Here is a 10548-nt window from a genome sequence, read left to right as displayed (position 1 = left end):
AAATTGGTTAACGTGGTTGTGAAATGGGGTGTTAAATTGCGACTTACTTGGGTCGATGGCTAAATTGGTTAACGTGGTTGTAGGAGGGGGTGTTAAATGAGTGAACACGTACACACGTATGCGAAAGGGCGGCGCTGGTCGAAGGGACGTCGATCATTGTGTTTGTGGATTCGTTGGAATTCATTTCACCGCGACCTTGGACGTCAACGCGCCGTACAAACCAACCGACGAGCGGCAACTGAGCGAGCGAGCGCCGACCTTGAGTATATATACAGCGCGACGGCGCATGCACTGTCAGCTGTCGAATGTTCGAGAAGGGGGAGAAGCGCAACGGCGCATGCGCGCGCGTCAGCTGCCGATGTTCTCGAAGCGCGACGGCGCATGCGCGCGCGTCAGCTGCCGATGTTCTCGAAACGTGACGGCGCATGCGCGCTACATTATACAGCTAGCGAATGTTCGTGAAGAGGAGAAGCGCACGCGGTGTGTAGAGGAGGAAGGGTGCACAGATGGTGGAGGAGTGAAGCGCGCGCGTTGTGTAGAGGAGGAAGGGATGCACAGATGGTGGAAGAAGGAGGAGGAAGCTTGCGGACGGCGCCGCACTACAAGCCTCGAGTATTAGATGCTCCGCATCTAAAAGGTCCGACTTTGAAAGGGCATTTTTAAAGTTAAGAATCGTTAATCGAACGGAGTGCACCTCCATCAGCGAGCTATTTTGTAAAGTATGCAAACAAACGTAAGTGTTTTATATTCAAGTATTTGGGCTTGTAAGCACGTATGTTAAAGTCAAATATGTTCTCCATACGGTCACGTTATGCCATACCAAGTTTCGTTACGATACGATTATCGAAACGACCAGAAGAGCTAGAAGTCGTGGGCGGACGGACGGATGGACAGACAGATAGATACGCTCAAAGTCCCCGAAGTTCGCTGGGAAATGCTTCGCATTTAATATCTCATTCGAATAAAGTGCATACTTGATAAGGGGTGTGTCCCGCATTACGGTCTTGCATAGGAATCTTCCATCAGCTGTGTATACCATGAGGAAAAACATATCATATGGAACTTCACCAAGCGGTGTTGGTAAAAGATAACGTATGGTGTAACGAATTATGACCAAACCTTTTTTCGGTGCTTGCTGAAGGCACACTACACAGACGGCACTTATATACGCACTCGTTTCAACACATCATCGCCTGGAATATTAGAGCACAATGAACGGTACAAGGGAGGGGAGAGAGCATAGTTAAGTGTACGGTGCATCTTGAGCGAGTGTACTTACGCTCACAGTCACATAGGTGGTGCGCCGCTACACGACAAATCAAACTATACAGCGATCAGTGGCGGCGGCAGTGATCATTGGGAGATTTGTGAAACAACATACATTTGTTACTTTTGCGCCCGTGTCTCATCCTCAGACAAAGCTGTCTTCGTGAAAGTAGCAACAGTTGCACGCCATCGCAAATGACTCACCTACACAAGCACTTAGAAGTGTGGCAGCTTGGGCTAGTTGGTATGGCATGACAATAGTTATAGCGCGAGAATAAAACGACGACACAGAGACAAGAAGGACACGAAAGACACGAGCGCTCGAGCCTTTCGTGTCCTTCTCTTCTCTGTGTCGACGCTTTGTTTTCGCGCTATAACTATCGTCATACACAAGTCCATGTGTACACAAACGTCTGACGCTGCCATTGCAGGACATGTGCTGCCGTATCTCCCTAGCGGACGTGTCCGCAAACTGCCTGAAGGCGAAAGTATTCAGGTTTAGCGAACCACCCAAAGATGCCAGATATGCATAAATACCGCATCAAAAAAGGAACTTGAACTTTCCTTTTGTGAAAAGTTGTACTCAGAGGCAGACGCGTCAACATGTCTCGGAGTCCACAATTATGATGTGCAATCGCCATAACAAGAACCAGAACTAATTCATCCTTATATTCAGGTGCATCTAAAAAAACTGATTTTCTTCTGTTTCATAAATGTATCGGCAGTTTCTGAGTGACTGAACAAAACAATGTTCTCTAATGCTAGTCCTAATAACTGAGAATCGTGCCAGAAAACACCAGAAACGCTAATTGACATCTTTGTTTAATTTATATTGCCACCTATATTGAGGACATATAAAAAACCCAGTGCCAAACAATTCTTACCAGGTCAATTATGTTTTTTAGTGATGTACATAGTATTAACAAAACATAATTTTTAATTTAAACATTTGTCACAGTGTTGCCTAGTTTTGCTGCGTTTAAGTAGTTTTGGTGGCCAGATTTCAATGTAATTTTTTATGAAATTGTTTTCAATTGTTTAAAGTGGTTTGCACTAAAACGTTTTTTACAATTTAAACCGTGTATGTGACATAGAAAAAATTTTTTAAACCTTCACTACTCAAAATACCAAGCGTGCGGCATTTACTACGAAACATACAACCCAGCAATCCTACAATCAAGCGAAGCGTGATAAATACTTCTTTGACCATCACTCTATTTTTCATGTTTAAGTTTAAATACCTTCTAGTTTTATTGTGCTTTTAAATTTTGAAAACGTTTTTTTTTATTTAGCTGTTGTTATCAGATTTTTGTGCAAATGTTTTGATGTTGTTGCCAGACTTTTGTGTCTAACTTTTATGACAGAGATTAGGTTTGTTCGATTCGCTTGCACCACGTGAACCAGTTCACGGGGTGCTGCACTTTGCCATTCGTTTCAGAGGTGCAGCATTGACGACCTCTTAACCCTGCCATTCGTTTCAAAAGGTGCAGAAGAGATGCAGCATTGGTTCATGATTTTCGTGCACCTCCTACGCTGATGGTGCCGGCTTGGTGCAGCCGCGCGTGAAGCTGAGCAGACGACACAGCACTTAGGCGTAGGCGCCGTACCCGCCTCTACTAACGCGGTGTGTTTTGCCAAGATGTTTGCGCCTTATGAACTGTCCACATGTGTGTTCGCCATCGTTCAGTGTTCACTGAACGGTGTAAATTAAGCGAACAGAAATAAGGCCTGCACCTTGTTGGCACATCGTCATTCGTTTCGGGGGTCGCGCTGTGCCTGCACCGCTGAACTCGCGCTGCACAATTTCTGAACTTCGCGTGCACAGTCGTGAACCGGTTCCGACTGGTGCAGGTGAATCGAACGGACCTATTGCACCGCGCGGCGCACAAACCATTCCCACACCGAAACGGCTTCTGCGCCGCACAGAAGTGACGTCATGCAATTTTCCGGTTAGGTGCTTTGTTTGAATAGTCGGAGTGTTCAGCGGTGCGTCTAGACGTAATGATAGAAGCAATAAAAGTAACTTTCAAACGTGAAAGTAAAAAAAAAATGTTAGGTCCAGTGTTACAACAATACAACACTGGCTTGTTAATCGCTCTAAACCAATTGGCAGTTGTGACCTAGTCGGCTAGAGCGGCACAATATGACCTGGTGAGGTCGGTGGTTCGCGCCTTGTTGCAGTCTTTGTTACTTTTCTTTTCTGTCTAGGAGAACTTGTTGTTGGGTAGTTGGTAGAGCATTTCTAAATGTTAATTCGAGCGCGAAAACTTGACACGATCACTCACACACGCACACACCCATGCATCAAACACACAGCGCTCATTTTGAACAGATTTATTCTTAGCTCGAAGGCTTGAATATATACAAGACACATTGTGCGCACACACACCAAAGAAGGCCAACAGCATACATTATCAAAACGTACAGTTAATCAATGTCATAGCCTTATAGCGATAAACCGAAGTTTGCTTAGTAACAACGAAATTGAAGGGGCGCTTACACAGTGATCTTTATTTTTTTCAATGAAAAAGGCCTCTAACACTTCACGTGCAGTTTTACTTGCGCTTCTGCCCAGAATCTTCGTTTCAGAAAATCGTGCGTCACAACCACACGAGATGACATGCGCAGCCAGGTGCGCATACTTGTCATCTCTTTTCGTTAATTTTTGGGCATGTTTCCTTAATCGGTCATTAATACACCGTTCGGTTTGGCCAATGTTCACTTTTCCGCAGTATAAGGGTATGGAGTACACAACCCCCATGGAACACTTAACAAAGGCCCTCTTATATGTTTCTTCTGACAGCCGCGCTTCTTTCTATCGCACACACTTTAGCGCAGTCCTCCAATTTTTTCTGGTGCGGAAAACACCATCGGTACGCCGTGCCTGGCCGCGACTTTCTTAAGGTTGTCCGAGACCTTATGAATATATGGCACAACTTGTGGCCTAATCCTTAAGGGCTGAGTAGCAGTCATCGCTTCCCGTGTTTCACGTTTAAACTTCTGCAGAAGTGATTCAGCAACGGCCGTAATGACCGATCGGGGGAACCCAGCAGCCTCTAGTCAAATCACCTGATTAAGGAAACTAAGTTTCATGCTGTGTGGGCACGACCTTTTTAGCGCTGATTCTAAGGAAGGAGACGCAACGCCCCTCTTCACAATCTTTGAGGGCATCGTACGGCAACAGCTGCTTCTCAACACGAGGATGATAAGACCAGCAAAGATGCTCATCGTTCCACGTGAGGCTTAATTCTAAAAACTGCAGACAAGCTTCTTGAGGCAATTCAACAGTAAAGGAAAACCCTCGTCCTAGTCTTATAAAAACGTTTAAAATAAAATCATGGGATGTAAGTTCACCCTGTTTATCTAAAAGAATTAAAAAACCGTCAACGTACCTAAAAACATTTAAAACCTTCCCCCCCCCCCCCTTTGAAAGCATTGTCCAAGACCCTATCTACATCCGCTAAAAAATATCGCAAAGGACCGGTGCGACACAGGAACCAATGCAGATTCTTTGCCGCTGAAGAAAGGGCTTTTCGTCAAACATAATGAAAGTTGCATTAAGATAAAATTCTAAAAGCGATAAAAAATTGTCTGCATTAACGCCCGCGTCATTGATAAAATTGACGTCACCATTCTCTTCTATGCAGGATTTTACAGAGGCTAGAAGCTTGTCATGCGGCACGGAATAGTAAATATCTACAACATCCACTGAAAAGGCGTTGCCTGTGGTAACGCGAGACCGAAAAAGTCGCACACATCACTTGAGCCCTTCGTACGGAAAGGGTCATTCACCACAAGATTCTTTAGCTTGCTCTGAAGAAATCTGCTAATGTTAATCTGCCAAGACCCTCCTTCACTAACAATAGTGCGAAAAGGTACATCCGGTTTGTGTGTCTCAGCCGAAAAAAAACGTTCAGGTTGCTCCCTTTGCTGTTTTTTATGTCCTTAGCTAACATTGTAAGCCCAGCATTCTTGCAAAAATCAGCGAACTTAGACCTAATGCGCGTCGCTCCCAACTTAACTTGGCGGAAGTTCTTCTTGATAGCCGCTAAAGCCTTTTTTTTGTAAGCTCCCTCAGGCATGTCCACAAAGCAACCTTCTTTGTCGGCTAGCATTAACGTTAATTTGTATTTTTAAAGAACGACACGATGTTATTGAAGCCTTTAACTTTAGGTTTATCTTGATTCTGCGGTGCACATTTCGATAAACAGTTCATACCATCTTGCAGGTATCTGTCCCGGTCTTGGTTGGCCTTAGCAGACAAGTGCCTGTTTAGTCCGACAAGTTCATGGGCAGAAATGCAAGGCGGGACGGCAAACTTTGGTCCCTTCCGAAGCCATCTCTCGATTTCTGCCGGAATGTATGCGTCCTGTAGCACCACAATGCGCTTCTGTTCTTCCCTTCTTTGCTTGTCAAATACCTTGAGCAGTGGGTTCAGGACCTGCTTCCACCTCACTTCCGTGAGTGCGCCCAGTTACTGCCTCAGCCATCGAAGGTGTTGAGCAGCCTGCCATTGCGGAAGAAGACTGTAGTAGACCACGCGGAGCCAGTCATGAAACAAACGCACCTGACGCCAAAGTTCCACCTTGAGAATCTTGCAAACTCTTTTGACATGTCTCCAGGATGGTTGAACACCTCCGAATAAGGCACAAACTTCCTCTGGAGGGAAACCCTTGCGTATGCAGAAGGCACACTTCCTTGCTTAGCATGTGGCCTCGATGATGTTGCGCACAAGTCCATCAATAATTGACACAAGGTCTAACGACACAAGGTCTTATGCTCACAGTCCTGTATTCAAGCCTTCGAGCTAAGAATAAATCAGTTGGAAGTGAGCGCTGTGTGTTTGATGCATGGGTGTGTGCGTGTGTGAGTGATCGTGTCAAGTTTTCGCGCTCGAATTAAATTTTAGAAATTTCTTTTCTTTTTTCGCACATGGGTTGTTTTACATTTGTGCCTCTTCATCGGCCTCCCGTCAGCCTGACTTGCTGGTGGTGGTCCTGTCCACGGGATCTTTAATATTGGATGTTTGATCGCTCTCGCAGAATTGACTGTATTTTTGCGATAAAGTGTTTTGTGAATTAGTGCTCCATATCGGCGAGACGCAAAAGGACACGAAAAACTCAAATGCAGCTGGCTCCATTGCTTTCTCCGGCACGGGTGTCAAGAATGTTGATTTCCACGCTTTGTCAAAGTTTGGTGACAGAAAGGTGCACTCCACCATATAGGAAACTTTTTATGTCGCTCAGTGTATCATCCCCTGACGAGGTAACCGGCAGGCCGCTTCAAAATACCGACGTGCCGCCGCAATGGTCTAGGCGATCAGCACTTAATAAACGATGCCCAATAGGAAGTGCCGACGACGTTAGCCCATCTAACTACAAAACAGCTTGTCTGCCTTGCTGAATAACACACACGGCCTGTGACAACGCGGAAGCATTTACGTAGCAACGGATGAGAACGGCCGTACGTGTTCGCACTTAACAAAACAGCCGGCAATACAGTAGCTTTGACCTTCGGAGATCACAGGCTTCGTAAAAACACTACAATAAAGTTGTTTCCATCCATCGTAAGAACACTTCGCAGACGCACTGTGATTTAACCCACGTGCGTCCGGTCAGTCGCACGCAAACTGTGCAAAATCACTTATTTCTTCGTCGACCTTGCCCTTCGAGACAAGCGAAACTCGGCAGCAAGGACACTTTCGCCCTTGACAACACCACGCTTGGCATTGCAATCTAGAAATGCAGTACACCCAACAACAACAATCCGCACTTCCTACTGAGAAACTTAATGGCGCACACACACTCAGATGAAGCTGCGGCGCGGTGGACGGCCGCGCTAGCTTCAACCTCTAGATTTAACTGGGCAGCCAGCAATCATATGAAGCAGCGACAACACAGTGTCTCCGTACCTCCTTTGGCGCGGCCTAGGCCCAGGCCATGATTTTGCCGGAGCTTTCACCACAAACACACATCGCAGGCAACTACCATCTTGCACTGTTTACCTTTCGCAGCATTTTTTCTTCCTCCATGTTTCGCAGCCGCAGCGCCCATGGCGCCCACTGCACTTAAAATACTTGTAATACCTGTTTATTAACAAATCTAGGCCGATTGACTCGTCAAACACCTGATTAGTAAAATTTTTGTAGGTATAATGCTTTGTAATTTAATTTATACACTTAAATATCTTTACGTAATAATTTTTTAAGTGCCGTCACTTCTGTGCGGCCCTGGAGCCACTTTTGTGTGGGGCTGGCTGCTGCACCGCACGGCGCAGGAGACGCTGCCAATTTTTATTCAATACTATGTTAAATGTCGATAACACAAACTGTTTTAATTAATGATAAAAACTACTTTTGTCTAGTTTTGTTCTAGGTTATCAAATTTTATATAATAACGTTTTAATGCCAAGTGGTGACGTAATACGTCAGAAACAATTTTATTTTTTCCCTTTATGTCGTTACATACATTTAGTATCACAGTCTGTATTTCTTCTGTGTTTTTTTTTTCTGCATGTGAGCAATGAGCATTTGAGCGGACGTGCTTTCGTAATTAAAAAAATATAGAGATATATATAACATGAAAGTAATTGCGCCCATGTATCGTTTTGTTCATAGTTAAATTAATGCCAGAGATTTCTGTAGGAAGTGTCAGGGGCCAATTTAAAATAAAGTTTCTCAAGGGGTCCCTCGCTTCAAAAAATGAGGTGTCAGAACGTGAACAGACGACGCGTTCTGCCTGCTTACACTATTAGAGCATTCCGTAAACGAAAGCAAAGAGATCGCGACAAAAACTTGGCTCGATATAATATGACACCTTGCGTGCTTACTCCCTGGTATTAAAGAGCAAAAACGTCTAAGCATGCTCTTAGCCTTCCAACTTGTCTTCTTTTGAGCAGACGAAGGTTTAGTATGCGTAGGAATGTTGCCTGGTTTGTTCATGTGTTCGTGGCCGCTGTTTTCGTTTACAACATCAATGTTTTATATAAAGACCTCTTTGGGGACACAACGAGAATGCAGTATGTCCGTCCGTCACTCTTGCGCGTACAACAAATCAAAAAACAAATTTTCTAAGTGGTGCCGCGCATCAACGCTCAGTAGAGTTACTGTATATGCTACCTTTAGGTAGCATGCTACCTAAAGGTAGCTTATACAGTAACTCTAACGCTCAGGTGCCCAGCGCCGAACCCACTGGGCTAAACTGGCTACACGCCGACACTAGCGGAGCGCGAGTACATCTACACGTTATCAATGCGACGTACAAATGGTGCGAATGTTTGAAGGCTTCAGTGGTGGTAGAAGTAAGGGTCCCTTCTGCACAGCACGCAAAGTGGACAAAAGGAAGACTCCGAAAACGCCGGAGATCACGCGGCACGTACCTTTCTGAGGCCGGGCAGACATGCACTGACATACGCGAGGAAAAATGAGAAAGACTCCGTGCCAGTGCCATCCAATAACAACGTTCCAATCAAGTTCGCCACTGTAGTTTCCTAGAATGAAAGTCAGCGCTTTATCATCGCTTAGAAAGCTCCTAAATGAGATTTTGCACCGAGTTTGCGCACTTTCATCTACTGCTACTACAGCATTGCTTCATTGCGTGTAATCAGTGTGGCCAGCCTTTCAAGTGGGCATTTAGCAGAACGCTCACGAGAGTTCATTTATTCGCCGTGGAAGTCATTCTACGGTCTGTAGACTGGATGAACGAATTTATTTTACATTTTATGCATTTCCATTTTTTCCCTCTCAGCCCTGTGATAACGTAGAAGTGTAACAGCTTGGGCTAGTTCATGACGATAGTTATAGCGCGAGAACAGAACGACGACGAAGAGACGAGACGTGTCTTTCGGGTCCTTCTTGTCTCTTTGTTGTCGTTCTGTTCTCGCGCTATAACTATCGCCCTCTGATAACGCTGCGAAAAGCAAAGTTCAGCAGTCATTTATTGTAAGAACTGGTAGATGCCAGCACAGCCTAAATGTTGAGTTCCAGCAAATTTGAATTTATTGAGCCAATTCTCAGCTGTGTTCAGCAGAGCCGAGGAACCAGGTCCTCGCCCACAGTAATTCACTCACTGTTTTGTTTCATCAATGTTTATTACATCTGCTGCACAAATCATCGCCAATTTCTGTGCGTACACCGTAATACGCCGGCTCACTGTTTGTTCCGTAGTAAGCCCGTTTGACCACCGTTCCTAAATTTTCTACATCGTTTTAAAATACGGGGATGATACCTCCAGGGACTGCGCATGCCATGTCAAAAAAAAAAAAAATGTCCTACTCCCTGGGTACACCACTGTATATTTTTGCTATGTATTAGCACTGAGAGCATTCAAACGAATATATGTTTGAAGAACATAGCAGGCGCTTCGATGACCGGGCTAAGAATATGTGTCGAAAAAATATTCTCCGTCATTGTGTTTGCGTACGAGGTTGCACCGGCTGTATTGTGCGTCGGTGTGGTGTACTTATGCGGTATTTTGTCAATATGTGCGTGCGTGTGGCAGGGCTGTATGCAGAATTTTTTTTCTTGAGGGGGAATTAAGGGCACCTCCTAGAAATGGACTCAGATGGTCATTTGCACTATGTATGCATGGCTACAGAAACCTCGGGGGGGGGGGCGAAGTGCTACCTTATGGCTACACCACTGGTATGTAGCTTTGAGGGAGAGGAAGGTGGGTTGTTCAGGTATTTTGCTTTTCTTTTTTCAATGCATTGACTTTCAGCGTTTTTTTTTTTTCTCGATGCGGTCTGCGTGATCGCTACGGGCCGGCATAGCCATTTAAAAAAACCGTGTCAAATTAAATGCAACTTCATTTTATTTCTCTTAGAATACAAGTGCAAGAGAGTTATTTTATTTTCAGCTTTACAGGACATATCGAAATCTTAGCGTCAAAAAAAAAAAAAACCGAGACAAAAGGAAGGGACATACACAACATGAGGGCAATGTTGTCTACGTCTCTTCCTTTTGTTTCCGTTTTTTTTTTTTTGACGCTAAGATTTCGAAGTTCTGCATCTTTACCAACCCGCCAAACTCGCACAACTCATTGGCATTTACAGATAGCTCTCAAATTATGCCATATTTCTGAAAGTGTCGAAAACACTAGAGTGCATTTATTAAAGAAATTCAAAAATTTTGTGACTTTGCATGGCATAAGGGTCAAGTATAAACGGACTATAACCCTAACAAATAATTATGGCCCATCGCCATAGAAGGTTCCAGAGCAGGGGTCTCAAACTCACTTGAGTCAGCGGGCCGCAGTTTTCCAATTTAGACCTAAAAAAAATATG

The sequence above is a fragment of the Rhipicephalus microplus genome, chromosome X, assembly GCF_043290135.1.
Source record: "Rhipicephalus microplus isolate Deutch F79 chromosome X, USDA_Rmic, whole genome shotgun sequence".
Taxonomy (NCBI): Eukaryota; Metazoa; Arthropoda; class Arachnida; order Ixodida; family Ixodidae; genus Rhipicephalus; species Rhipicephalus microplus.
This window is presented reverse-complemented; position numbering follows the sequence as displayed.